This window comes from Palaemon carinicauda, chromosome 12, assembly GCF_036898095.1.
Source record: "Palaemon carinicauda isolate YSFRI2023 chromosome 12, ASM3689809v2, whole genome shotgun sequence".
Lineage (NCBI taxonomy): Eukaryota > Metazoa > Arthropoda > Malacostraca > Decapoda > Palaemonidae > Palaemon > Palaemon carinicauda.
In genome coordinates this window covers 65286174-65313251 of record NC_090736.1, presented here as the reverse complement: position 1 = coordinate 65313251, position 27078 = coordinate 65286174, and the positions used below count along the sequence as shown (strand labels likewise).

At 38.0% G+C, this 27078-nt stretch overlaps 35 non-coding genes across 35 annotated transcripts; all 35 read left to right on the top strand.

Annotated features, from left to right (window-relative positions):
* The first annotated feature begins 18201 nt into the window (after positions 1 to 18201).
* Positions 18202 to 18273, top strand: TRNAT-UGU (transfer RNA threonine (anticodon UGU)). The gene has a single exon. It is a non-coding gene; the product is annotated as a tRNA-Thr (tRNA).
* A 924-nt stretch (positions 18274 to 19197) lies between these two features.
* TRNAT-CGU (transfer RNA threonine (anticodon CGU)) lies at positions 19198 to 19269 on the top strand. The gene has a single exon. It is a non-coding gene; the product is annotated as a tRNA-Thr (tRNA).
* Positions 19270 to 19530: 261 nt separating this feature from the next.
* TRNAT-CGU (transfer RNA threonine (anticodon CGU)) lies at positions 19531 to 19602 on the top strand. Its single transcript has one exon. It is a non-coding gene; the product is annotated as a tRNA-Thr (tRNA).
* Positions 19603 to 20031: 429 nt separating this feature from the next.
* On the top strand, positions 20032 to 20103 carry TRNAT-UGU (transfer RNA threonine (anticodon UGU)). Its single transcript has one exon. It is a non-coding gene; the product is annotated as a tRNA-Thr (tRNA).
* Positions 20104 to 20198: 95 nt separating this feature from the next.
* On the top strand, positions 20199 to 20270 carry TRNAT-UGU (transfer RNA threonine (anticodon UGU)). The gene has a single exon. It is a non-coding gene; the product is annotated as a tRNA-Thr (tRNA).
* Positions 20271 to 20365: 95 nt separating this feature from the next.
* TRNAT-CGU (transfer RNA threonine (anticodon CGU)) lies at positions 20366 to 20437 on the top strand. The gene has a single exon. It is a non-coding gene; the product is annotated as a tRNA-Thr (tRNA).
* Positions 20438 to 20532: 95 nt separating this feature from the next.
* Positions 20533 to 20604, top strand: TRNAT-UGU (transfer RNA threonine (anticodon UGU)). Its single transcript has one exon. It is a non-coding gene; the product is annotated as a tRNA-Thr (tRNA).
* Positions 20605 to 20699: 95 nt separating this feature from the next.
* On the top strand, positions 20700 to 20771 carry TRNAT-UGU (transfer RNA threonine (anticodon UGU)). The gene has a single exon. It is a non-coding gene; the product is annotated as a tRNA-Thr (tRNA).
* A 95-nt stretch (positions 20772 to 20866) lies between these two features.
* TRNAT-CGU (transfer RNA threonine (anticodon CGU)) lies at positions 20867 to 20938 on the top strand. The gene has a single exon. It is a non-coding gene; the product is annotated as a tRNA-Thr (tRNA).
* A 95-nt stretch (positions 20939 to 21033) lies between these two features.
* On the top strand, positions 21034 to 21105 carry TRNAT-CGU (transfer RNA threonine (anticodon CGU)). The gene has a single exon. It is a non-coding gene; the product is annotated as a tRNA-Thr (tRNA).
* A 259-nt stretch (positions 21106 to 21364) lies between these two features.
* TRNAT-UGU (transfer RNA threonine (anticodon UGU)) lies at positions 21365 to 21436 on the top strand. Its single transcript has one exon. It is a non-coding gene; the product is annotated as a tRNA-Thr (tRNA).
* Positions 21437 to 21527: 91 nt separating this feature from the next.
* TRNAT-UGU (transfer RNA threonine (anticodon UGU)) lies at positions 21528 to 21599 on the top strand. Its single transcript has one exon. It is a non-coding gene; the product is annotated as a tRNA-Thr (tRNA).
* Positions 21600 to 21691: 92 nt separating this feature from the next.
* On the top strand, positions 21692 to 21763 carry TRNAT-UGU (transfer RNA threonine (anticodon UGU)). The gene has a single exon. It is a non-coding gene; the product is annotated as a tRNA-Thr (tRNA).
* Positions 21764 to 21854: 91 nt separating this feature from the next.
* TRNAT-UGU (transfer RNA threonine (anticodon UGU)) lies at positions 21855 to 21926 on the top strand. Its single transcript has one exon. It is a non-coding gene; the product is annotated as a tRNA-Thr (tRNA).
* Positions 21927 to 22017: 91 nt separating this feature from the next.
* On the top strand, positions 22018 to 22089 carry TRNAT-UGU (transfer RNA threonine (anticodon UGU)). The gene has a single exon. It is a non-coding gene; the product is annotated as a tRNA-Thr (tRNA).
* A 91-nt stretch (positions 22090 to 22180) lies between these two features.
* On the top strand, positions 22181 to 22252 carry TRNAT-UGU (transfer RNA threonine (anticodon UGU)). Its single transcript has one exon. It is a non-coding gene; the product is annotated as a tRNA-Thr (tRNA).
* Positions 22253 to 22343: 91 nt separating this feature from the next.
* TRNAT-UGU (transfer RNA threonine (anticodon UGU)) lies at positions 22344 to 22415 on the top strand. The gene has a single exon. It is a non-coding gene; the product is annotated as a tRNA-Thr (tRNA).
* Positions 22416 to 22506: 91 nt separating this feature from the next.
* TRNAT-UGU (transfer RNA threonine (anticodon UGU)) lies at positions 22507 to 22578 on the top strand. The gene has a single exon. It is a non-coding gene; the product is annotated as a tRNA-Thr (tRNA).
* Positions 22579 to 22832: 254 nt separating this feature from the next.
* On the top strand, positions 22833 to 22905 carry TRNAT-UGU (transfer RNA threonine (anticodon UGU)). The gene has a single exon. It is a non-coding gene; the product is annotated as a tRNA-Thr (tRNA).
* Positions 22906 to 22996: 91 nt separating this feature from the next.
* On the top strand, positions 22997 to 23068 carry TRNAT-UGU (transfer RNA threonine (anticodon UGU)). Its single transcript has one exon. It is a non-coding gene; the product is annotated as a tRNA-Thr (tRNA).
* Positions 23069 to 23160: 92 nt separating this feature from the next.
* Positions 23161 to 23233, top strand: TRNAT-UGU (transfer RNA threonine (anticodon UGU)). Its single transcript has one exon. It is a non-coding gene; the product is annotated as a tRNA-Thr (tRNA).
* A 91-nt stretch (positions 23234 to 23324) lies between these two features.
* TRNAT-UGU (transfer RNA threonine (anticodon UGU)) lies at positions 23325 to 23396 on the top strand. Its single transcript has one exon. It is a non-coding gene; the product is annotated as a tRNA-Thr (tRNA).
* A 95-nt stretch (positions 23397 to 23491) lies between these two features.
* TRNAT-UGU (transfer RNA threonine (anticodon UGU)) lies at positions 23492 to 23563 on the top strand. Its single transcript has one exon. It is a non-coding gene; the product is annotated as a tRNA-Thr (tRNA).
* Positions 23564 to 23658: 95 nt separating this feature from the next.
* On the top strand, positions 23659 to 23730 carry TRNAT-UGU (transfer RNA threonine (anticodon UGU)). The gene has a single exon. It is a non-coding gene; the product is annotated as a tRNA-Thr (tRNA).
* Positions 23731 to 23825: 95 nt separating this feature from the next.
* Positions 23826 to 23897, top strand: TRNAT-UGU (transfer RNA threonine (anticodon UGU)). The gene has a single exon. It is a non-coding gene; the product is annotated as a tRNA-Thr (tRNA).
* A 91-nt stretch (positions 23898 to 23988) lies between these two features.
* TRNAT-UGU (transfer RNA threonine (anticodon UGU)) lies at positions 23989 to 24060 on the top strand. The gene has a single exon. It is a non-coding gene; the product is annotated as a tRNA-Thr (tRNA).
* Positions 24061 to 24151: 91 nt separating this feature from the next.
* TRNAT-UGU (transfer RNA threonine (anticodon UGU)) lies at positions 24152 to 24223 on the top strand. The gene has a single exon. It is a non-coding gene; the product is annotated as a tRNA-Thr (tRNA).
* Positions 24224 to 24318: 95 nt separating this feature from the next.
* On the top strand, positions 24319 to 24390 carry TRNAT-UGU (transfer RNA threonine (anticodon UGU)). Its single transcript has one exon. It is a non-coding gene; the product is annotated as a tRNA-Thr (tRNA).
* A 95-nt stretch (positions 24391 to 24485) lies between these two features.
* TRNAT-UGU (transfer RNA threonine (anticodon UGU)) lies at positions 24486 to 24557 on the top strand. Its single transcript has one exon. It is a non-coding gene; the product is annotated as a tRNA-Thr (tRNA).
* Positions 24558 to 24652: 95 nt separating this feature from the next.
* On the top strand, positions 24653 to 24724 carry TRNAT-UGU (transfer RNA threonine (anticodon UGU)). Its single transcript has one exon. It is a non-coding gene; the product is annotated as a tRNA-Thr (tRNA).
* Positions 24725 to 24819: 95 nt separating this feature from the next.
* TRNAT-UGU (transfer RNA threonine (anticodon UGU)) lies at positions 24820 to 24891 on the top strand. The gene has a single exon. It is a non-coding gene; the product is annotated as a tRNA-Thr (tRNA).
* A 95-nt stretch (positions 24892 to 24986) lies between these two features.
* TRNAT-UGU (transfer RNA threonine (anticodon UGU)) lies at positions 24987 to 25058 on the top strand. The gene has a single exon. It is a non-coding gene; the product is annotated as a tRNA-Thr (tRNA).
* Positions 25059 to 25153: 95 nt separating this feature from the next.
* On the top strand, positions 25154 to 25225 carry TRNAT-UGU (transfer RNA threonine (anticodon UGU)). Its single transcript has one exon. It is a non-coding gene; the product is annotated as a tRNA-Thr (tRNA).
* Positions 25226 to 25320: 95 nt separating this feature from the next.
* TRNAT-UGU (transfer RNA threonine (anticodon UGU)) lies at positions 25321 to 25392 on the top strand. Its single transcript has one exon. It is a non-coding gene; the product is annotated as a tRNA-Thr (tRNA).
* Positions 25393 to 25487: 95 nt separating this feature from the next.
* TRNAT-UGU (transfer RNA threonine (anticodon UGU)) lies at positions 25488 to 25559 on the top strand. Its single transcript has one exon. It is a non-coding gene; the product is annotated as a tRNA-Thr (tRNA).
* The last annotated feature ends 1519 nt before the right edge of the window (positions 25560 to 27078 follow it).

Here is a 27078-nt window from a genome sequence, read left to right as displayed (position 1 = left end):
TAAATCCATTTCAAATAGGTCAAAATTAACAACGGCCAAGATGTACGAATGGTCATACATGCATACATATTATACACACTGACGGACTGAAGGATGGATGGATACACACGGATGCTCAGACATAACATCCTGGAACTATTAGCGCCCGGCTAATACCCTGGACGTTAAATATGTAAATTGGCAACGAGCAGTACTCAACCGCCGTGGCTAGATTTATACACCCATGAAGTCCGCGTTCGACGCTCGATCTCCGATCATCCCGTTCTTGTTCTTTCGGGATTTGATCGGAGTCGTATTGCAGATCAAAAAGGCAAACCACGGCAACAGGGATCTGGAATACAAGAGTATGTAGGGGGAGGAGAAGGGGATAGAGGGAGCCCTTGTTTTGCCGTCCATCCGTAGTCGCTTTGGTGTCAAATACGGAGTGGGAGATTTAACAGGTTCCATGTCGGACGTCTTGAGAATTGTAGGGGCGAAGGGAGTAATGGAGAAGGAAGATAATAATTAGGGATGGCAAACTAGAATCCTCTCTCGGGCTTGGAAGGAGAGGTTAGAGGGAGAGGGGGAAACGGGGGAGTAGGGGGATAGATGAAGAGGTGGGGTCGAGCAAGAAGAAAAGATGAAAAGTACAGGTGAGCAAGCTTGAAGGAGAGTAAAAGGAGATGATCTGGGAAGGAAGAAAAGCGAGCAAGATTAGGGGAGGGGGTGGCCTTAAAAGTGTGGGGGGGAATGGAGGATGAGAGTCGCGGGGGTGTTGGGGGTGATGAAAATGATGATAATAGCAAGTCCAAAGGAGTTCTGGCCCTCATGCCGTATCTGTTCAGATGATAGCCCCGGCCACTACAATGAGCGATATAATGACAGGCGCTAGTTACAGGTTCGGCCAGATTTATCTTTAATTTATACGACAATGAGGCACAGTTCCGTTACGGGGGCCCAGAACTCGATCTAATTTATGGGACCATTATGGTAAACATGGCAGCGACTGGAGAGAGAGAGAGAGGAGGCCGTGATGGAACCCCGTTGGAACAAATGCTTTTTAAAACACACTGTCGAAATTCATCTCTAGGGAGGACCCACTGCACTTTCATCTATTAGCCCCTGCACTACAAGGAAGGAGAGAGAGAGAGAGAGAGAGAGAGAGAGAGAGAGAGAGAGAGAGAAAGCCGTTTTTATAAAGGCAAAATCAAACACACCAGAAAGAGTATTGCACTGGTAGGTAAATCTTGTATAATGGAATTCAATCATATTCATTAAAAAATAGAAAAAAAATCACTACTATATCAGACACTCGTATGTCGATTTTTTTTTATGACATCTGGCCAATTTAAAATCTGATACTTTTCTTTATGAAAAACTCTTCGAATGTTTCATGTTCTAGTTTTATTTATCTCTGAATTCAAGAAATAACATCAACAACTATTGCAAAAGCACACACACAAAAAGTAACTGATAAATATTGCTACAAGACCAAACATGGAATGTTAACTTAATTAAAAGAACTAACAATGTTCGTTTTCATTCACATAATTATATCAAATTGGTATTTAATAGAGAAATTTAAGTCCATTTAAAGAGGATTTTCTCCGCTTACGTTCACAATTAAGTACCAATGAACCTTGTGGGAAGTATGGCTGATTACTAGAATTTAAAGTATTTCCAATAAATAAATACCAAAGAAAATATCGTCGATCGCTGCAGGCCAGTTATTTACCATATAAAATAGCATTTTCTCACTGAGAGAGAGAGAGAGAAGAGAGAGAGAGAGAGAGAGAGAGAGAGAGAGAGAGTGGAAGGGGGCAGTTTCATAATAGAAAAATCAAAGAGAGAGAGAGAGAGAGAGAGAGAGAGAGAGAGAGAGGGGGCAGTTTCATAATGGCAAAATCAAAAAGAGAGAGAGAGAGAGAGAGAGAGAGAGAGAGAGAGAGAGAGAAGCTACAAGATTTCCTGGAAAGTATTACTTTTTTATTATCTCATTGAATATCACCCCCCTCCCCCCACCCCCGGGCCTCGACCCTTCATTTCGTTTGGCGCATCAAATATAGGAATGAGAAGTGTAGTGCCCCCAGATAGGGACGGGGTCAGGGAAAGATGGGAAAAGGAGGAAGATCCCGAACTTCGCCTAAAAGGTTATAGGTAAATGCCAATGAGTTATAGCCCCGGGTGGCTTCCGACGACGACAATGAGTAGTTAAGGCAGTTTGCCTTCCGTCGCCGGTAGCAATTACGATATTTGAGATCGTTAAGTGATTATGGAACCATTAGGAATCCATCGCGCTTAGAGCGCTGACGACTTCAAAAGCTGAGCTGTAATGAGATGAGGACGAATAACAATACAAAATGTTTTTGATTTGTCTATTTTTTTTTTAAACCCGTATACAGTGATGAATCTCAAGCGATCGAGAGGCTGCCTTTGTTTACGATTTAACTATCGGCTTTTGCCGACCGACCGACTGGCTTGCTGGCTGCTCCGAAGGCTGAATCCGGTACTCTCGCTGCTATCCATCATCGACAATGATGATAGCATTCCCGCTCAATGGGCCCATAAAGCAGCCTAATGCCACCCGATGCGGGCCCTAATTACCCCCCTTTTATGCTCCTGAGGCGCATCACTTTGGCAGACCTAAGACTGAGTCAGTGAACAGGGAGCAGCGGAGGGAGGTTGGAAGGGGGGGCAGGGGAGAGGGATGTTGTTTGAAGCTGAGAGATGGCACAAGAGGAGGACGGCGACCAGAAGGGAGCTGAGAGCCTGGCAGATACTACTGGAGGAGGAGGAGGAGGAGGAGGAGGAGGAGGAGGAGGAGGAGGAGGAGGAGGAGTTCTGAGAAGGGAAGGTGGCATATGAAAAATGGAGGGGATGATGATGGTAAAGGAACCTATTGGACCAATCACTGGGTAGAAGGATGTGGAGGGACGCCCTGATCCGAGAGAGAGAGAGAGAGAGAGAGAGAGAGAGAGAGAGAGAGAGAGCACTCAAAAAACTCATAAAACTGCTTTTATAACTTCTGATAGACGCTACCTAAAAACAGATACCAAACGAAAATGGCTACTGAGATAACACTCCTGTTAAGATATCTGGTCGAGAGTTTTGGGGGACACCTATTGTGATAATTTCTTGAAAAATTTGAAATTTTACACTTTAATACGAGACAGCCAATGAAATATCTCTTCAACTTTTATGAAGTTCATTCATATGCAATAAGAGTTACCAAACTTGAAAGTGTTTGGAAAATAACATTTAAAAATCAAGAGTGTAAAACAAAAAGGAACAGTCAAAATGTTAAGAATGTATCACACATCAATGGAAACCGAAATTGCAGTAAAATATCAGAGTCGTAGTAACCAATGGACATCTGGGGTACTCCGTGGCTGTTTCCCACTATATAATAATTTCCTTACAATTCGTTTTCCATTCCGCATTTGCAATGACTCCATAAAGATATACAAATTCCAGTTGATCCATAGAATTTTTTTTTAAAACATGCTCAGAAAAGCGTGACCTAATACGACCTCTATGTTGTCCAATGCTTAAAAGGACCAATTAAAGGCGATAGTTGGTGAAATTAAAAAGAAACCAGCAACTAATACAAGGATATAAGAGTAGAATATCATGTAGAAATCCCTGGAGGTTTATGAGAGTACATTAACCATTAATACAACCCAGTAAATAAAAAATACGAAAATTTCCCATAACCTAATATTCAGAAAGTCCCTTCAGATCCAAACGCGGCTCTGATCAAGTAGGCGTTTGTGACGGGCCGAGAGAAGATTGTGACTCAAAGGCAGTGTGAAAGCAACCGAGTAACTTTATTACAGAACATCCATATTTATATACATGAACTCCAGGCAAAAAGGGCACAAAAGACCTAACAGGCAATTTCATGTTCAACCGACACCGACACCGCACCGGTTAACAGTTAACGGTGAGAAAAACAGACATGTTATTTCAGGTCCTTATCAATGCGAGGGGAGAGCGAAGATACAAGCATAATATATACACAAAATGAAATGTCGTTACTATGTACGATCGTGTGACACACAGTTGGTACACGTTGCTAATCATATTTGGGTATAAGGCATGTTATGATTACTCTTGGAGAACCTTGCCTGATTTTCTTATTTTCAGACACATGCATGCTCTCTCTCTCTCTCTCTCTCTCTCTCTCTCTCTCTCTCTTTATTCATATATATATATACTGTATATATATACAGTATGTATGTATGCATATATATATATATAATATATGTATGTATATATATACATACACACATATATTACAGAACATTATATATATATATATATATATATTACACTGAAATTTCCAGTTTTATACTTCTCTGCCATCGTAAAATATCTTTGCGCTCCTCCTGTTACAACAAATGCCCTACAGGAACTGTCAAATCTCGCCTATTCTTCCCCTGATATCGATTAACAAGCAAGATCATAAAATCTTCTGTCGTAATAATTAACAACAAAGTTTACTGTCCATCACTCCATTTCCACACCGAATATTATAGCGAGTAGCTATGCAAGAACTGGCCACTAAATGTTAATAAAGTAAAAGTACTTTTTTTCATTATACAAAAAAGGTAGTTCTTTAATCTATATTTCAGGCTGTCAATTTAACAAATAACTCTTTATACTTCAACATTTGCAGCATCTGATTTAACCATTCGGGCGCTTTGATTTAAACACTAATATAATCAAAGATACAAAAAGAACATTAAATGATAACCTGCAAACTTCCATTTCTTTTGTCTCTCGAGAAGAATTTGCCATTAACCTATGACATGCAACAAGAAACGAGCTAAAATATACGAAGAGAAAGCTTGAAACCATAATAGGCCTATAATCAGTCAGGGAGCTGACAATCGAATGCTGACATTTCAAGAGTTCAACTAGATACAAATTAAGACAAGAGCACAAAAAGGACTAGAGGAAACAATAACTTCTTATCTCACATAAAACATGAAAAATATGGGAAATCGGTACGAGTGAAATACAATAGTGGGGAGAAAAACTCAAGAACTAGGCACTAATAATAGACCTGAATCGCACGGGTAGTTCATCAATACAGAACTTTCAAGCAGGCGAAACAATGAGACGTAATTATACCATGATGTGCGTGGTGTGTATTAATGTGTATATGTAATTGTGTGTGAATATATATGAATATGTATTTAGTTCTTTTCAACAATTGGCCGTTCCCATAACAAGGTTACACCAGACAACTAAAATTTGGTCACAACCAAATTAGTATTTCACGGCCGAGTCGGGGATGAACTCCATGGCCTATAAATACACACAAACATCTCAACATGATAATAGTTTTTAGGAAAAACCAAACCCCTAATTCAAGCAGTTGTCTGTGGAAGATGAAAAGATACCAGGGGAGTACAATTATTCAAATTGGAATGCGATGTTCCACTATTGGGAAAACTATATACCTTAAGACATGTAAACAACTCAATTGATTCACCTCTACTTTCAACAGCATTTTGTAGAACCTGACTCTTGTTCAAAATGCATTCGTATTTGGTAAATATTGTATTTTCAATATAACGTCAATTATAAAAGAATGATTAATTTATGAAAGAGCACTAATTTAATACAAACAAATTTACATACTACACAGTTAAAAAAAAAAACCCGTATTTTAATCGGAAATTCTCCGTAAAAATATACTGTCAGCCGTATTTCAGTAAAATACAAGCGACCGTACTTTTACGCTAATTAGTTATTATCTTTTACATGTTGGCGACCGTAATATCACTTCTTTACGTCAATATATCCGTTTTTAGAACGGTAAAAATCCTGTAATAAATGTTGCCAGCAAATTACCTTTTGTACATGTAAACTTGAGAGATGCATATACAACGGCGTTAGCGAAATATTTATTGTTTAACATACACTGTATATATAAATTTTTGCGAGTATATTCAGTAGTAGTCTATTTAATATATATAAAGCAAAAAGAGAAATTGTGATAACCCTCGGTCAGACTATAGCAAACGATGACATGACAAAAACTAACATTACTTGAGGCCTCAATTTGGTTTCCCTGACACTTGTGTGTCAAAGACACTACTTAATCCTAAATTGTTACTTCTTGAAAACAGTATAGCATTGCATCTTGCTTTTCCAACTAGGGTTGTAACTTAACTAGTAATAATATATATATACACAAAGGTGCGAGTGCGTCAAGAGAGAATTATTATTAATATCATTACTTGCTAAGCTACAACCATCGATGGAAAAGCAGGAGCTATAAACGCCAAGGGCTCCATCAGGGAAAATAGTCCAGTGAGGAAAGGAAATACGGAAACAAACCACAAGAGATGTTTAAGAATGGTAACATTAAAATAAATCTTTTTTATATAAACTATATAAACTTCAAAATAACAAGATGTAGAGAAATAAGATAGAATAGTGTGCCCGAGAGTACCCTGAAGCAAGAGAACTCTAACCCAAGACAGTGGAAGACTATGGTACAAAGGTGCAGAAAACAAAATATTTTCCCCGATCACCAACACGATATCATCCTCTTATCTTTTTTTCTTTCGCCTTCAAGGACCCTTTTACTACTTAATGCTCTTAAGAGACCACATCCTTAATGTAAAAATAATTGGCCCCAAAATTACCGTTTCAATCGTTTTATTGCTTGTCAACAACACGATGACGTCTGGACACGAACAAAGAATTCTGAATCTCGCTGACTTTTTATTCCCTGCAGATCCTCGGGGTTCATTTCACGATGGTAAAAAGTGCCCTGTTTCCACTGGTACTCAACAACGGTATTTTTACTTACAAATGAGTTTATACTTTCATAAGTGGTATCAGAAAATGTTTTAATTTGTTCTATAATAACAACAATACACTTCACACAACGAGACGGTGTTTGATATATATATATATATATATATATATATATACTTATATATATGTATATATGTTATATATATATATATATATATTATATATATATAATATATATATATATATATATATCCTGTCTCGGTTCACACCCAGGGAGAATAGTAATGTGTTGCTGAGAGTGGGTTCCCTGAGAGGTACACTCGGAAATAACACTACCCCACAAATTGGTGGAAGAGTTGAATCTGTGTGTGGGTGCGTGTGCATATCCACATAAATATCTAAGACGTCATTTTAGACAGCTCGGGTACACTAATAATAATAATAATAATAATAATAATAATAATAATAATAATAATAATAATAGTAATAATAATAATAATAATATTACAACTATATTAATAATAGGAACAATAATATTTATTAACTTATAACAGGAACCAAAATAATAAATATTACAGTTTACTAAAACTCAGTGCGATAAATTAAATAAATAAGTATAAATATTTGATGATAGAGTAATTAAATATGTCATCATTCACATAAATCAGGTCAACTAAATTATGACTTACCCTTGAATAAAGTAATTGAGCAACAACAATAAAAAACCCATATTCGAAGTAAATAAGATATTCCGAAACGCCCAAGTTCGGTAAAGCAAAGCTGAAAGGTCTAATTACCCTATTCAACATACATTTAGGAAACGGGGAGGGATGGGGGAAGGATGTGGGAGGGGGTAGGAGCATCCAGCCATCTATTTTGGCACAATCACGAAGCCATTATTTCCCCCTGCCATTTTTTGGAGAGCTCGGGAGCAACAGGACGTACAACAATACTCAGTAAGGAGCCGATAACTGCAATGGCACTTCTTGTGGTTCTCCAAGGGCTGCAGGAGTCAAGTGCGATTAACCACCTCGAGCTCTAACACCCCCCTCCCGACCCCTTCTCAAAAACCGGAAGCAAAAACCACTCCGTCATTTCCCCCAGAAGGAATGTATAGATGGTGAATGATGAGAAGAAAATGACAGAAAGAGCTCAAGAGATCACGCATATTCGTTGTATGACTCAATGATAAGCAAGATTGCATGCAATGGCTTCGAGAAAATAGAAATTCGTGTCTTTTATCGTAACATTTTGATCAAAGATGATCATTTCTGGCGCAGTTGTCCTATAATGTCAACAATGATCACTGGTATATGAAAGTAATGTTATCAAATTATTTAATATTATCTTTTAATCTCAAAATTGTTTCAATGGCTTTGGCTAAAAGATTTATTACACTGAAACATAATTGATCAAAGAAAGATGAAACACCGTAACAATCATTAATATAAGACTTTTAACTACTCCATTAAAATGTTGCTACTTATTTTAATCTGTTCAACAAATCTCAATATCTTAAAATATGGTCCACAAGTCAGACCTTATCGTTCTAAACCTTAAAAAGGAAGAGATGATGAATTACCGAGTAATGAAACGCTGCGAAAGTTTCACCATTCAATACCATCTCTTAACAAAAACGGATTTCAAATAAAGGTAACTTAAAAGAAGACGGAACTTAGATCTTGGCAAATATTGTTTGAAAGCGTCATATTTCTTTGGAAATGTCAGATAATATAAAGTTCCACGAATAAGATCTCGAAAAAAAAATTCAATATATTTGGTAGATTTTATATGATTATCTTGAACTATATTTACGCTAAAGATTTTTCCTAACAAAGTCATAATATATTTTAATATCATACTTAGTGGCAGAAGATATACTAACAATTGAAACTAAATATCATTTATCTAGATTCTAAATATACATATAGCCAACTAAAAATCTTATTCTGATTATAAATTATACACTAGAAAATTATAGAAATAAAAAACTTTAATTAACGGTTCAAAACTTTTCTTTCAAATGAAGACTAATGAACGCAAAACATGGCCGTGATAACGTTGATGGTAATATTTAACGATATTTTCCACTCATAAGCAATTCAAGGATTTTCTCTGCTCATTAATAGCAAATTATGAGCATAAATTACATTAAAGCATCACACTTGAAACTATCAAAACATCATGTGGTGTTCACAAGCAAAATCTTTCATATATCTGTGTTGCGAAAAACGAATGGCGAAAATTGGCAATATTTGAATAATTTCATGTCATGTATCCACTTTCGTTTTAAATTTAGCAATACTTCAATATTTTCATGAGTAATGTATCCACTTTCTTCTTTTTAAATTCAACAATATTTGAATAATTTCATGTGTCATGTATCCACTTTCTTCTTTTTCAGTTTAACAATATTTGAAAAATTCCACGTGTCATGTATACACTTTCTTTCTTTATAAATTTAGCAATATTTGAATAATTTCATGTGTCATGTATCCACTTTCCTTTTAAATTTCGTTTATTGAACTTCAACGAACATCTCAGGGACAGATATTCTACACCAAAATGTCAAATCTAAGAAATATAAAGGTTAACTTGAAATCATAGTTCAGCAATTTGTATAAATTAATCTTTTCATTCAACTCTAAAACTACTGATATTTTTTACAAACCCCAGCTATTGGTAACTATGCTAACTAAGGAAATAAGAATCATAGACTACAGATTTACATTTTTTTTTTCTAATTTCAGGGTAAACTTGTCTTCCACAAGATGTCAATCAATATTTAACCAATTTTTGAAGAAAGAATGTAATATATGCATACATAAGATTTTATATACATATAAAAAAATCATGAAATCCAGACATACGGGAATACTTTTCTATAATTGGATATTTTCATTCATTGTAAAAAAAAAAAAAAAAAAAAAAAAAAAGACTAGCATATATTTAACAGTATTTAGACTCAACATCTGGCAAATACAAGGTAAACAGGTGACATAATTGACAAAGCTATTTTCCAAACATTTGGAACGTCCTTTCAAATACTAAATCCCAGTAATGCTAACGAGGAATACTACACTAACGTTCTTCAGAGATGAAATAGAATTAAATAGCACTTCTTGAAAACACTAATAAAATTGTCAGTATGTGTTAATTGTAAAATATCTTCAGAATTAGTAAAATACATTTGGTCATATTCATATGAATACTTTTAAGTGTTATGAAATTAAGTATCTTATCTTTTAGTGTGTCTAGTAATGAAAAGTACTCCTCAAAAGTATTACATAATTTGGTAGCCAACATTCTTGGTATTTTAAGAGACAGAGAGAGGATGCCTTTGATAGAAGGCGTTGGAGAGAGAGAGAGAGAGAGAGAGAGAGAGAGAGAGAGAGAGAGAGAGAGAGAGAGAGAGAGAGAGAGAATAGCATAGTCATGAAATACAGTTTTGTAAAAAATTGTCAAATTCTCTCTCTCTCTCTCTCTCTCTCTCTCTCTCTCTCTCTCTCTCTCTCTCTCTCTCTCTCTCTCTCTCTCAATTTCGTGTCTATACCTTCTATTCCATATGAAACGTTGACTGGTATCACTCAAACACCCAAATTACATTTCAAATTCAATTATAACGATGAATAAATCGATCAGAAATTTGTGACTTCAGCCTACTTCAGGAATCCAATGCCCCTGGAATCAAGGTCTATAGAACTACGAAATTGATTAGGCTACTTGACCGAGGTAGCTCTTCTTGAAGATAATATTTGGAATCCATAGGGGATACTACATAAATCATTTGCGCAATATTTAGTTTTGCACTAAAACAATTGTCGTCTAGGAAGACACCTCTTCCAAATATTGATGTAATTAAAATTCAGGTGATGAAAATATTGCAGAAAATATTTTGATCGTGTAGGAAGTGAACTACAGAATAAGAATGAATTTCAGGTCATTTATGCTAGTTAGTTGAATTTCTATATACTTATAATGAACTGCATATATTCTTTTTAACCGCTACGCACTCCAGCACACAAAATATTGAGAAATGTAGAGACTCTTAAAAGGACGATTGAACATTAATATTGGGAATGACATAAAAGCAAAGGTTACACCAAACCAATAAAACCTGTGCAAGTGACTCAGAGCTAATGCCTTTTATTGCCGACGGATTTAATTAAAATCTTTTCAGTCTTTCTTTGGCTTTCAGCGTCAACGAGCTAAAATTTGCATTTTTTACAGACCCGTGAGTGACTAATTAATAAGGTCCTTAATTTCTGGCTAAAAGCCTAATTATGAATAATGCAAAATAAAACCATTAATGATGATGAATTTTGGGGGCTACGCAGGAATATCAAAAGGTTCCTGGCAGGTGACCTCGTCAATTTAAACTTTAGAAAATGACTTTTAGTCACATTTAGATACACATCACGCCAGAAATTCAATAACTCCCCGTTGTGGCTACAGTTAAATCTGTCTGGAAATTGTTTGTGAACTAAGGCTTTCTCTAACTTGAGAAAGCTAAAATACATATTCAACAGGAATATCTTATATTAATTGTCCAATACTCCTCTTGCAGTTAATTTATTTCTTTATTTTCTTTCCTCGCTGGGCTATTTTTCCTTGTTGGAGCCCTTGGGTTTATAGCATCCTGCTTTCCCAACTAGGGATGATGATGATGATAATGATATTAAATCTATTTATTACACTAGGTTTTCCTGTAATCAACACAAAGATAATGGTAGACACACCTACACAACCAAACAATGCTTCTGTCAATCTCCATAGATAATTCTTCACCAAGCCTTTTCTATATTCAACTTCAGATCTATTATTCTTCTATTTTGAGATTGGAAATTTTTTCCTGCTTTTGTATTCCAATTTCCACATTTTTCCTTCCTTTACTGGGTTAATGTATGGCTTACAGTACTTTTGAGTCACCCTCCAACATTTTCTCTCTCTCTCTCTCTCTCTCTCTCTCTCTCTCTCTCTCTCTCTCTCTAAATAATCCCCTCAGATAATCAAGCAGAGTCTGATTTTATTCGAGATAATTTCCATTATCAAATCCCACGAACCTTAAATGCATACAGCAAATGACGATCAAGTATAGTAAAAAGCTTTGACTGTTAAAAACATAAGTTTTAAAATGTATAATCATTAAGTAATTCAGAGAAAAAATTAATTTAAAATATCAAATATCAGTTTTAATTAATATCATTATCATAATTATCAAAGTTGCAAACCTACTATTTAAAGCATAACCCTATATGACAAAGGGCCCCATTAGAAGGCGTCCCATCACAGTATGGAAACAGACAAGTATAGAATGAACTATAATAAGAATTAAAAAAACCATAAAGATGAATAATGTTAAAATCAATGAGTAACAGATAATCTGTGTAAAAGAGACTTGTGTCGACCTGCTCAACATAAAAACTCGTGCACCAAGTTTAAAATTTTAAAGTTCCACAGATTCAACTGATAAATTAAGGTAGGAAGTTCACAGCCCCGATGAGAGGAATTCCATAATCCAAGAGAATCGGCCTACTTGGTCAGTATTTCAAAGACAAAAATGAGTAGGATATAAGGGCTCGAGTCTATAGACATCCTGAAACTGGTGTTAACTTCAACATTTATGTATCTTGTTTATATTCTGAAACATCCCTGAAAGTGGGCTCAGCAAACTTCCAGAACCTGATAACAACTTAACTTCTGCCAATCGTTTATGTGTTAACATCCCGAATCTAATGTCAACTCTCATCAATTTTGTATCTATTGATATCCTGAATCCGGTTTCAAAATCAATCTCTTTGTATCTTGCAGCTGTTGACATCTCGAATCTGACAAACTTTCATTCATCTAGACTGATATCATGAATCCGATTTCAAATCAGCCTCCACCTGTCAATCGTGTATCTGTTGACATCTCGAAATAGATGTCAAATTTCATCAACGTCGTATCTGTTGACATCCTGGATCTGATTTTTAAAATAAATATCCCTTAATCTTGCAATCGCCTAAAATGTTAAAATCCCAAAACTGAAATTAGCCTCTAAACGTGTATTACTTAACATCCTTCTAACTCTCAATCTTCTGATAGAAGACCATTTAATAATTCAGTGAAATATAATTTTCTATTATCATTCTAGACATTCCAACTAATGTACTTTACTAATACTCTAAAATTTAAAATTCTGCTGGTGCTATTAATAGCATCTTATTACACTAACTTATAGGGCCAACTTCTAGGCCTCTACCTCAGAAAACAGCTCATATAGGATTGCTTGCCGAACTGTCCAATTCAGGAACATGATAAATAATATGAATAAATAACCTCTGAAATTGTATGTATCTTTTGATTCAAGTTTCTTTTGACACCAGTGCTAAATGTTCATTACTTGACACTCGTGTCAAATGATTAATTGACAAAAGGGAACGCTGCCTAAGTAAGTGTTCGTTGCACATTGAATTGCATACATAAACTCTTAGCGGCATACTACTGAATTCCAAATAATTTTTCATACAAATATATAGTACATACTCAGAGAGAGAGAGAGAGAGAGAGAGAGAGAGAGAGAGAGAGAGAGAGAGAGAGAGAGAGAGAGAGAGAGAGAGAGAGAGAGAATTATTTATGAAATGAAAAAAAAATGTAACATAAATCAATAACGTCTTGTACATGAAGCCCCATTCAAAACTGGTCACATTTCCAAATGAAAACTCCAGCGATAAAGGTTCGCCATCAATCATGCGAAAACACACAATACCCTCATGTACATCTGCTCATGAAAATCCTTTGAGGACGTTCCTTGAGGCAATAAAATTCGAAAGCAACAACGGCCTTTCGATGTTGCTATCGAAAAACATCTATTTTCTTTGTTCCAATACTCCAGTGCAGGAGTCCTGGAGCAACGAAGCCGTTGCCTTCATTGCTAAAAAGATTCTCCCTCCGCCATCACCCATCCACCTCCGCCTCCAACTCCACCATCTCCAACAGTCGTCAGTGATTGACACACGTTACTGCTTCATTAGCATATCATGACCCCAACAGCAGTGTCAACGGGACCGCTTCCCACACGGCCGTTGCATGCCAATATGGAACTTAATCGCCGGAGAACATAACGATCAATATCGCCTGGAAGCGTGGTCAAGCAGGCGCTCATAAACCAATCATAACCGAAGAGCGCATGGACAGGGAATCGTAACCCTCGCAAATAACCCAAGCGATATCCGTCTTTATCAAGCCGCGTCCTAATGACCACATTAGCTCGCGTCGCCGGCCGCTCGGAGTTCGCAACACCAATTTTTCCATATAATTGTCCAAAGTGGAGTTCCCGGAGCGAGACTCGGCTAGACACCCGTTCATGCTGCACTCCAAAATAACTCCCCATAAACCGTACTATTCACTAACCCCGACATAAACATTATCATACAACGCCCCCCCCCCAACAACCTCATGTCTGCCTATCCCTTCCCTAAACTCTATCCTCTATCCCAGTCCACAGAATCTTCTACCCTTTCCATCCACGCTTCGTCCCTTACGTAATCTGTCCGTCAGCGTTCCTATTCAAAAGATTGCGTTTGAAGACTAATTGGTTAAAATGACGATTGGAAAAAAAAAACACACACATTATATCAGGAGTCTTTCCACTAAAATTAATTTCCACATTATCATACACAACCCTGGACATCACATGTCAAAAAATACATAACTTGAATGGGCATAAAACTGGATGGCTTATAAGATGTATTTGAATACATGGAGAATGTACACATATACAAGTATTATATTGTATATACACACATAATATATATATATATATATATATATATATATATATATATATATATATATATATATATATATATATATATATATATATATATCATACAACTAACAACTGCATATTATTACCGTTATTGCAAAATACTGTATGAACCCATTCAACTCGATGTCTTCAATGAAAAAAGGTAAAATTAGAAAGCATCATCTATTTGCATTGACATCACAGAGTTTAGGTCATCAGCGTACTAAAATGTAGTTTTATGGGCCAAGTATCACCCTTAAAAGGAAATAAGATATAAAAGGCTCTGGAAGAACTTTTACCACCCACACGAACCGATTACACATCGCTGTGTCGTCACCCCAGCCCCGAAGAATCGGGATTGGTAATACCATTACACATTATATTAATTACATATTATGCTTGTTGGAAGAGACTTGAGCCAAGAAATTTTTGAGTTGCCTCTTAATTAATTTCTATGTATTCTTATACGATATACACGATGAAGGCCTTCTGCGTGGGAATACCTTAACGCAGTGAAAGGGTTTGCGTATCGTTATGATCAGCAAGGCCGTACTAGTCAGGGCTACTCAATACTAGCTTGGTTTGCTGTGAGCGAGCAGACTAAAGTCTCATACCACTAATCCACAGTTTGTTGGCGTGGGGTTCACAACTAACCAAACCCCAGACATGTCTGAGGTATTTGTACTGTAGTGGACAAGAAATGACTACTTTTGTTGTTGTTGTTGCACAATAGAAAGAAATGTCGCCAGAAATTTAAGTTCAAACTTAGTATTTTTATGGTGAACAGGTTGACATGATTCTTTCTTCATTATTTATATATAACAATTCTATTTTAACGTTGTTACTGATCTTAAGATGTTTATTATATATCACTATTTACTTCTCATATATAGTTTATTTAATCTATTTCATTTCCTCACTTGACTGTTTTCCTATTGAGTCCTGGGGCTTGTAGCACCTTGCTTCTCCAACTAGGGTTGTGGCTAAGCTAATAATAATAATAATAATAATAATAACATAGATGCCAATTTTCTTCAGGAAGATTTAAACCACCGACTACTGAAGCACCAAACCAGATAAATCCGGTCAGCTACAATAGCTGTGAGTGGATTGAAGATTTGGATCTGTGCTCCAGTGGTTTGCAGCACATGTCCCTAAAACGAAGACTTTTGTTAGCACACATCTTTATATATAAACATTATAACAAGGATGTCGGAGGCCATATACTTCACCTTATTCAGAGATTTCGCTAAGACAGAAGAACACGAGCAATCGTTATCAGTTTCTTTACAAGAGACCAGTTACAGAGAACAACATTGGTAGTGATGTACAGAGAGCTTAAATTCCCTATTAGCCACTCAATAAATCACCTGGACTCTTTAAGCGACTCTACTTTTGGTAGAGTAAAAAATAACGTTCAACACCTCATTACCTATCGCTTTAAGTATTATTCACTTTCTCAAAATATAGAATAAACAAGTTGATAGACTTAACAAACAGATGTGGAGCAAACATTCAAGTGGCAGACAAAAAATCACAATCATAAGATTTGGTTTAATACGACCTATGCCATCACACTTACATGATGTTAAAAGTAGAAAAGTAGATAAAAATGCCAGATATTGACCTGTCGACTTCCCCATCTCCAACCAAGTTCATGCTCTATACTGATGTGCTTGATGATCCTAATAATTAGCAACCCTTATAAGCAGGCCTACTTACAACTCCAAGCTTTATTTATCATAAAGCCTCATCAACAAGTAACATGCTGCCAGATATTTTATTACTGGTGCTTTTTTCTCCCTAAAATTGGTAATGATTTGGCTCATGACCAACGTAACCAATACCAGCAACACAACAACATAAACAAATTAAGCCATTTCTAGTCCACTGCAGAACAAATTCATAGTTGAGATTTGGCCACTCTTCATCACCACGCTGACCAGTGTGAATTTGTGCTGGTGGGAAATTTTAGTCTGATCGCTTGTATCAAACCAACCTAGTATGGGTGGCCCTGACTAGTACAGCTTTGCTAATCATGGGGATATGCAAACCATTTCATCACGTTAAGGTATCCCCACTCGAAAGCCAACTAATAAAGATAATTCCAAATATACAAGCCAAGTGGCACTTAAAAAAGTAAATATTCATTATCAAGTAAATATTTCAGACCAACTAAATAATTCTGGCCGAGCAAATACTTCATGACAAGAAAATATGTCAGACCAACAAAATGTTTCAAAGCAAGCAAATACTTCAGCTAACCAAATATTTCAAGACACATAAATATTTCAGACCAACAAAATTTCGTGCCTAGTAAATGTTTCAGAATAACAAAAATGTTTCATGGCAAGAGTATATTACACCTAATAAAATATTTCAGACTAACCAAATACCAGTCCAGCAAATATTTCACACAAAATATTCAGCGACAAGTAAATATTTCTCGACAAAACTAAAAAAGTTTACGTACAATCCAACAGCACTAACATCAAAATCTGCACCTTTAGAAAACGTACCCAATTCCCTGAAGGAGCTAATGAGTCCAAACCCCAGGCTCCAGTTAACACAGAGCATAATATTTTCAGAGCCTTTAATTTAATTGGAATTTTCTGCATCGCCTTCCGGGCCTTAGGCATACATTTAGTGGGAGCTAATAGCTCTGAAAAGGGGAAACATCCATATTCGACTGCAAAGTCCTTACCAGAGATCTTTTGATCCTTGTAAAACTGTGGAAGTCTTCTTGCCATATAATTTTTTATTAGAAGAAATTATTCTTAAGTTATATTCCTTCAGTTGAAAAAATGTGTGATAGATAGGAACAGGTCTCTGAAGCCTTCTTATTTCTGAAGCAGAGCACTGGTCTTGTAAACCAGGAGTCGAGAGTTTGATTCTCTCAGGGGGCAAATGGCATTCCTTAGAAAACTTTTATTCCCCTAAATTTATTACATTACTTCAGTTTTGAAAGTGTTAAGTGAGAGATAGAGAACAGATGTCTGAAGCCTTCTTAGCTCAGAGGCAGAGCACTGGTCTTGTAAACCAGGGGTTCAGAGTTCAGGGCAAATGGCATTCCTTGGAAAACTTTTATACACCTAAAGTTATTACACTCCTTCAGTTGTGAAAGTGTTAAGTGATAGATGCAAAACAGTTGTCTGAAGCCTTCTTAGCTCAGACGAAAAGCCCTTGTCTTGTAAACCTGGAGTCGAGAGTTCGATTCTCTCAGTGGGCAAATGCCAATCCTTAGAAAACTTTTATTCCCTTGAAGTTATTACATTCATTTAGTTGTGAAAGTGCTAAGTGATATATAGAGAACAGGTGTCTGAAGCCTTCTTAGCCCAGAGGCAGAGCACTGGTCTCGTAAACCAGGGGTCGAGAGTACGATTCTCTCAGGGGGTAAAAAGCATTCTTTAGAAAACTTTTATTCCCCTAAAGTTATTACTAACCTTTAGTTGTGAAATGTTAAGTGATAGAGATCAGGTATCTGAAGCCTTCTTAGCTCAGAGGCAGAGCACTGGTCTTGTAAACCAGGGGTTGAGAGTTCAATTATCTAAGGGGGCAAATTGTATTCCTTAGAAAACTTTTATTGCTCTAAAGTTATTACATTCCTTCAGTTGTGAAAGTGTTAAGTGATAGATAGAGAACAGGTGTCTGAAGCCTTCTTAGCTCAGAGGCAGAGCACTGGTCTTGTAAACCAGGGGTCGAGAGTTCGATTCTCTCAGGGGGCAAATGACATTTCATAGAAAACTTTTATTCCACTGAAGATATTACATTCTTTCAGTTTTGAAAGGGTTACGTGATATATAGGGACCAGGTGTCTGAAGCCTTCTTAGCTCAGAGGCAGAGCACTGGTCTTGTAAACCAGGGGTCGGGAGTTCGATTCTCTGAAGGGGCAAATGGCATTCCTTAGAAAACTATTATTCCACTGAAGTTGTTACATTCCTTCAATTTTGAAAGAGTTGAGTGAGAGAGCAAACAGGTGTCTAAAACCTTCTTATCTAAGAGGCAGAGCACTCGTCTTCTATACCAGGAGTCGAGACTTCGATTCTCTCAGGGGGCATATGGTATTCTTTAGAAAACTTTTATTCTTCTGAAGTTATCACATTCCAACTGTTGTGAAAGTGTTGAATGATAGATAGAAAACAGGTATCTGAAGCCTTCTTAGCCCAGAGGCAGAGCACTGATCTTGTAAACCAAGGGTGGAGAGTTTGATTCTCTCAAGGGGCAAATGGCATACCTTAGAAAACTTTTATTCTCCTGAAGTTCCTACATTCCAACTGTTGTGAAAATGTTGAGTGATAGATAGAGAACAGGTGCTTGAAGCCTTCTTAGCTCAGGGGCAGAGCACCGGTCTTGTAAACCAGGGGGGGGGGGAGAGTTTGATTCTCTGAGGGCAATTGTATTCCTTAGAAAACTTTTATTCCACTGAAGTTGTTACATTCCTTCAATTTTGAAAGTGTTGAGTGAGAGAGAACAGGTGTCTAAAACCTTCTTATCTCAGAGGCAGAGCACTCGTCTTCTATACCAAGAGTCGAGACTTCGATTCTCTCAAGGGGCAAATGGCATTCCTTAGAAAACTTTTAATCCTCTGAAGTTATTAAATTCCTTCAGTTGTGAAAGTCTTAAGAAGTGATAGAGAACATGTGTCTGAAGCCTTCTTAGCTCAGAGGCAGAGCACTGGTCTCGTAAACCAGGGGTCGAGAGTTCGATTCTCTCAGAGGGCAAATTGTATTCCTTAAAAGACTTTTATTACACCGAAGTTGTTACATTCCTTCAGTTATGAAAGAGTCAAGTGATAGATAGAGAACAGGTGTCTGAAGCCTTCTTAGCTCAGAGGCAGAGCACTGGTCTTGTATACCAGGGGTGGATAGTTTGATTCTCTCAGGGGGCAAATGGCATTCCTTAGAAAACTTTTAATCCTCTGAAGTTATTAAATTCCTTCAGTTGTGAAAGTCTTAAGAAGTGTTAGAGAACATGTGTCTGAAGCCTTCTTAGCTCAGAGGCAGAGCACTGGTCTCGTAAACCAGGGGTCGAGAGTTCGATTCTCTCAGAGGGCAAATTGTATTCCTTAAAAGACTTTTATTACACTGAAGTTGTTACATTCCTTCAGTTACGAAAGAGTGAAGTGATAGATAGAGAACAGGTGTCTGAAGCCTTCTTAGCTCAGAGGCAGATCACTGGTCTTGTAAACCAGGGGTCGCGAGTTCGATGCTCTCAGAGGGCAAATTGCATTCCTTAGAAATCTTTTATTCCTCTGAAGATATTATATTCCTTCAGATACGAAAGAGTTAAGTGAAAGATAGAGAACATGTGTCTGAAGCCTTCTTAAATCAAAGGCAGAGCACTGGTCTTGTAAACCAGGGGTCGAGAGTTTGATTCTCTCAGGGGGCAAATGGCATTCCTTAGAAAACTTTTAATCCTCTGAAGTTATTACATTCCTTCTGTTACGAAAGAGTTAAGTAACAGATAGAGAACAGGTGTCTGAAGCCTTCTTAGCTCAGAGGCAGAGCACTGGTCTTGTAAACCAGGGGTCGAGAGTTCGATTCTCTCAGAGGGCAAATTGCATTCCTTTGAAATCTTTTAATACTCTGAAGTTATTATATTCCTTCAGTTACGAAATAGTTAAGTGATAGATAGAGAACAGGTGTCTGAAGCCTTCTTAGCTCAGAGGCAGAGCACTGGTCTTGTAAACCAGGGGTCGAGAGTTCGATTCTCTCAGAGGGCAAATTGCATTCCTTAGAAATCTTTTATTCCTTTGAAGTTATTAAATTCCTTCAGTTACGAAAGAGTTAAGTAATAGATAGAGAACAGGTGTCTGAAGCCTTCTTAGCTCAGAGGCAGAGCACTGGTCTCGTAAACCAGGGGTCAAGATTTCGATTCTCTCAGAGGGCAAATTGCATTCTTTGGAAATCTTTTACTCCTCTGAAGTTATTACATTCCTTCAGTTATGAAAGAGTTAAGTAATAGATAGAGAACAGGTGTCTGAAGCCTTCTTAGCTCAGAGGCCGAGCACTGGTCTTGTAAACCAGGGGTCGAGATTTCGATTCTCTCAGAGGGCAAATTGCATTCTTTAGAAATCTTTTATTCCTCTGAAGTTATTACATTCCTTCAGTTATGAAAGAGTTAAGTAATAGATAGAGAACAGGTGTCTGAAGCCTTCTTAGCTCATAGGCAGAGAACTGGTCTTGTAAACCAGGGGTCGAGAGTTCGATTCTCTCAGAGGGCAAATTGCATTCCTTTGAAATCTTTTAATACTCTGAAGTTATTATATTCCTTCAGTTACGAAATAGTTAAGTGATAGATAGAGAACAGGTGTCTGAAGCCTTCTTAGCTCAGGGGCAGAGCACTGGTCTCGTAAACCAGGGGTCGAGAGTTCGATTCTCTCAGAGGGCAAATTGCATTCCTTTGAAATCTTTTAATACTCTGAAATTATTATATTCCTTCAGTTACGAAAGAGTCAAGTGATAGATAGAGAACATGTGTCTGAAGCCTTCTTAGCTCAGGGGCAGAGCACTGGTCTCGTAAACCAGGGGTCGAGAGTTCGATTCTCTCAGAGGGCAAATGGCATTCCTTTGAAATCTTTTAATACTCTGAAGTTATTACATTCCTTCAGTTATGAAAGAGTTAAGTGATAGATAGAAAACAAGTGTCTGAAGCCTTCTTACCTCAGAGGCAGAGCACTGGTCTTGTAAACCAGGGGTCGAGAGTTCGTTTCTCTCAGGGGGCAAATGGCATTCCTTCGAAAACTTTTAATACTCTGAAGTTATTACATTCCTTCAGTTACGAAAGAGTTTAAGTGATAGAGAACAGGTGTCTGAAGCCTTCTTAGCTCAGAGGCAGAGCACTGGTCTTGTAAACCAGGGGTCGAGAGTTCGATTCTCTCAGAGGGCAAATTGCATTCCTTAGAAAACTTTTTATCCTCTGAAGTTATTACATTCCTTCAGTTACGAAAGAGTTAAGTGATAGAGAACAGGTGTCCGAAGCCTTCTTAGCTCAGAGGCAGAGCACTGATCTTGTAAACCAGGGGTCGAGAGATTGATTCTCTCAGAGGGCAAATGGCATTCCTTCGAAAACTTTTTATCCTCTGAAGTTATTACATTCCTTCAGTTACGAAAGAGTTTAAGTGATAGAGAACAGGTGTCTGAAGCCTTCTTAGCTCAGAGGCAGAGCACTGGTCTTGTAAACCAGGGGTCGAGAGTTCGATTCTCTCAGAGGGCAAATGGCATTCTTTCGAAAACTTTTTATCCTCTGAAGTTATTACATTCCTTCAGTTACGAAAGAGTTAAGTGATAGAGAACAGGTGTCTGAAGCCTTCTTAGCTCAGAGGCAGAGCACTGGTCTTGTAAACCAGGGGTCGAGAGTTCGATTCTCTCAGAGGGCAAATGGCATTCCTTTGAAAACTTTTTATCCTTTCAAGTTATTACATTCCTTCAGTTACGAAAGAGTTAAGTGATAGAGAACAGGTGTCTGAAGCCTTCTTAGCTCAGAGGCAGAGCACTGGTCTTGTAAACCAGGGGTCGAGAGTTCGATTCTCTCAGAGGGCAAATGGCATTCCTCAAAAAACTTTTAACCCTCTGAAGTTATTACATTCCTTCAGTTACAAAAGAGTTAAGTGATAGAGAACAGGTGTCTGAAGCCTTCTTAGCTCAGAGGCAGAGCACTGGTCTTGTAAACCAGGGGTCGAGAGTTTGATTCTCTCAGAGGGCAAATGGCATTCCTTCAAAAACTTTTAACCCTCTGAAGTTATTACATTCCTTCAGTTACGAAAGAGTTAAGTGATAGAGAACAGGTGTCTGAAGCCTTCTTAGCTCAGCGGCAGAGCACTGGTCTTGTAAACCAGGGGTCGAGAGTTCGATTCTCTCAGAGGGCAAATGGCATTCCTTCGAAAACTTTTTATCCTCTGAAGTTATTACATTCCTTCAGTTACGAAAGAGTTAAGTGATAGAGAACAGGTGTCTGAAGCCTTCTTAGCTCAGAGGCCGAGCACTGGTCTTGTAAACCAGGGGTCGAGAGTTCGATTCTCTCAGAGGGCAAATGGCATTCCTTCGAAAACTTTTTATCCTCTGAAGTTATTACATTCCTTCAGTTACGAAAGAGTTAAGTGATAGAGAACAGGCGTCTGAAGCCTTCTGAGCTGAGAGGCAGAGCACTGGTCTTGTAAACCAGGGGTCGAGAGTTCAATTCTCTCAGAGGGCAAATGGCATTCCTTCGAAAACTTTTTATCCTCTAAAGTTATTACATTCCTTCAGTTACGAAAGAGTTAAGTGATAGAGAACAGGTGTCTGAAGCCTTCTTAGCTCAGGGGCAGAGCACTGGTCTTGTAAACCAGGGGTCGAGAGTTCGATTCTCTCAAGAGGGCAAATGGCATTCCTTCGAAAACTTTATATCCTCTAAAGTTATTACATTCCTTCAGTTACGAAAGAGTTAAGTGATAGAGAACAGGTGTCTGAAGCCTTCTTAGCTCAGAGGCAGAGCACTGGTCTTGTAAACCAGGGGTCGAGAGTTCGATTCTCTCAGAGGGCAAATTGCATTCCTTAGAAAACTTTTAATCCTCTGAAGTTATTACATTCCTTCTGTTACGAAAGAGTTTAAGTGATAGAGAACAGGTGTCTGAAGCCTTCTTAGCTCAGAGGCAGAGCACTGGTCTTGTAAACCAGGGGTCGAGAGTTCGATTCTCTCAAGAGGGCAAATTGCATTCCTTAGAAAACTTTTTATCCTCTGAAGTTATTACATTCCTTCAGTTACGAAAGAGTTAAGTGATAGAGAACAGGTGTCTGAAGCCTTCTTAGCTCAGAGGCAGAGCACTGGTCTTGTAAACCAGGGGTCGAGAGTTCGATTCTCTCAGAGGGCAAATTGCATTCCTTAGAAAACTTTTAACCCTCTGAAGTTATTACATTCCTTCAGTTACGAAAGAGTTAAGTGATAGATAGAGAACAGGTGTCTGAAGCCTTCTTTGCTCAGGGGCAGAGCACTGGTCTTGTAAACCAGGGGTCGAGAGTTCGATTCTCTCAGAGCGCAAATTGCATTCCTTAGAAAACTTTTAATCCTCTGAAGTTATTATATTCCTTCAGTTACGAAAGAGTTAAGTGATAGATAGAGAACAGGTGTCTGAAGCCTTCTTAGCTCAGAGGCAGAGCACTGGTCTTGTAAACCAGGGGTCGAGAGTTCGATTCTCTCAGAGGGCAAATTGCATTCCTTAGAAATCTTTTAATCCTCTGAAGTTATTATATTCCTTCAGTTACGAAAGAGTCAAGTGATAGATAGAGAACAGGTGTCTGAAGCCTTCTTAGCTCAGGGGCAGAGCACTGGTCTTGTAAACCAGGGGTCGAGAGTTCGATTCTCTCAGAGGGCAAATTGCATTCCTTAGAAAACTTTTTATCCTCTGAAGTTATTACATTCCTTCAGTTACGAAAGAGTTAAGTGATAGAGAACAGGTGTCTGAAGCCTTCTTAGCTCTGAGGCAGAGCACTGGTCTTGTAAACCAGGGGTCGAGAGTTCGATTCTCTCAGAGGGCAAATTGCATTCCTTAGAAAACTTTTAATCCTCTGAAGTTATTACATTCCTTCTGTTACGAAAGAGTTAAGGGATAGAGAACAGGTGCCTGAAGCCTTCTTAGCTCAGAGGCAGAGCACTGGTCTTGTAAACCAGGGGTCGAGAGTTCGATTCTATCAGAGGGCAAATTGCATTCCTTAGAAAACTTTAAATCCTCTGAAGTTATTATATTCCTTCAGTTATAAAAGAGTTAGGTGAAAGATAGAGAACATGTGTCTGAAGCCTTCTTAGCTCAGAGGCAGAGCACTGGTCTTGTAAACCAGGGGTCGAGAGTTCGATTCTCTCAGGGGGCAAATGGCATTCCTTAGAAATATTTTAATCCTCTGAAGTTATTACATTCCTTCAGTTACGAAAGAGTCAAGTGATAGATAGAGAACAGGTGTCTGAAGCCTTCTTAGCTCAGAGGCAGAGCACTGGTCTTGTAAACCAGGGGTCGAGAGTTCGATTCTCTCAGAGGGCAAATTGCATTCCTCAGAAAACTTTTAATCCTCTGAAGTTATTACATTCCTTCAGTTATGAAAGAGTTAAGTGATAGATAGAGAACAGGTGTCTGAAGCCTTCTTAGCTCAGAGGCAGAGCACTGGTCTTGTAAACCAGGGGTCGAGAGTTCGATTCTCTCAGAGGGCAAATTGCATTCCTTAAAAATCTTTTAATCCTCTGAAGTTATCACATTCCTTCAGTTACGAAAGAGTCAAGTGATAGATAGAGAACAGGTGTCTGAAGCCTTCTTAGCTCAGAGGCAGAGCACTGGTCCTGTAAACCAGGGGTCGAAAGTTCGATTCTCTCAGAGGGCAAATTGCATTCCTTAGAAAACTTTTAATCCTCTGAAGTTATTACATTCCTTCAGTTACGAAAGAGTTAAGTGATAGATAGAGAACAGGTGTCTGAAGCCTTCTTAGCTCAGAGGCAGAGCACTGGTCTTGTAAACCAGGGGTCGAGAGTTCGATTCTCTCAGAGGGCAAATTGCATTCCTTAGAAAACTTTTAACCCTCTGAAGTTATCACATTCCTTCAGTTACGAAAGAGTTAAGTGATAGATAGAGAACAGGTGTCTGAAGCCTTCTTAGCTCAGAGGCAGAGCACTGGTCTTGTAAACCAGGGGTCGAGAGTTCGATTCTCTCAGAGGGCAAATGGCATTCCTTAAAAAACTTTTAATCCTCTGAAGTTATTATATTCCTTCAGTTACGAAAGAGTTAAGTGATAGATAGAGAACAGGTGTCTGAAGCCTTCTTAGCTCAGGGGCAGAGCACTGGTCTTGTAAACCAGGGGTCGAGAGTTCGATTCTCTCAGAGGGCAAATTGCATTCCTTAGAAATCTTTTAATCTTCTGAAGTTATTACATTCCTTCAGTTACGAAAGAGTTAAGTAATAGATAGAGAACAGGTGTCTGAAGCCTTCTTAGCTCAGAGGCAGAGCTCTGGTCTTGTAAACCAGGGGTCGAGAGTTCGATTCTCTCAGAGGGCAAATTGCATTCCTTAGAAATCTTTTAATCTTCTGAAGTTATTACATTCCTTCAGTTACGAAAGAGTTAAGTAATAGATAGAGAACAGGTGTCTGAAGCCTTCTTAGCTCAGAGGCAGAGCTCTGGTCTTGTAAACCAGGGGTGGAGAGTTCGATTACCTCGGGGAGCAAATGGCATTCCTTAGAAAACTTTTATTCCCTTGAAGTTATTACATTCCTTCAGTTGTGAAAGTGTTAAGTGATAGATAAAACAGTATTGAATTCCCAAATTAGTCTGAGAAGACGTGTGCTGGGTTCCGTGAGCACGTACCGTCAGATTTGCTAAAGTGGTCTCGGTCGTTTACGGTAAAAATAAATATCTCATATTTTTTAACAAAACGAGCGTGTAATTACGCTTGCAGCCGGCCTCATTAATGACATCGGAGATATTTCAAATAAGGGGGGGGGGAATATGACTCCTGCATACGTTTTTGGTTACAGAGAAATAGTTAAGGATGTAAGTGATTTGATTTATTCAGTAGTTGAACACCTCTCTCATCAAATTAATATACAAAATTTTAATTATTTCTATATTTACCGACATTATTGATGAAACAAACCTATCGGAAATCCTCCAATTAATTACTAAAACACTACAATGAGAATAATGTTTACATAATTATTTAGCTAAACACATTCAGCAATATCAAGATGCCGAAAGTTTCAATAGTAACTTTATACAAATGCAAGTCACAGTCCAATGAGTAAACACATATGTGCAGGATATATTGAAAATTAAGAAAATCCATGAGTCGTCTTTGTATGGCAATCCTTGTTTTCTAAATATATCAAATATACCCAAAGTCTGGGGATTATATCGTCAATTGATACAGCCTGTAAACTCCAACGACATAAGAAGGTCCCAATGTCTTCAAGACAACAGATATTCTAATACAGAGGGCGATGAACTGGAAAAGTTGTGGGGTTTGTGGTACATTACGGTTTACCTGGTGTAGGAGAAGGGGAGGGGAAGGGAAGGGGTGGCGAGAGGGAGGGGAACAGAAGAAGCTTTCGTGCAAAGGTACATTTAAAACAGAAGGCGATGGAAACGACTCAACGAACGAATTTTGTGTTCAATGACAACCAGAGTGACAAGGAACAAAAGAAAAAAATGCCATCTGCTGCTGCCTTCAAGATAGGATTGGATTGATTTATAAATTTTGGCTAATAATGAAAGCCCCGGTGCCGGGGCGGTCATTCAGCATTAAGAACGTCTGAGGGAAAACCAAAGTTATACTGTAAAGTAGCAAGAGAAGTTGGACAGCACGATGAAAGAAAGAAAGTAGGAGGCTGCTTCTGCTACCCCCAAAGGCTCATGTCCCAAGGCAGGCACAGAAGTTTCCCTGGCAAGGTTTAAAGAAGAGGATACGCGTTATATTACTCGTCCGTAATGGCTGCAACGTGATGCTATATCATTATCGCAATTGCTGTTTGAATATGAACATCTCCATCTCGCCTCCAGCTCTTGTTCTCTCCCGCCATT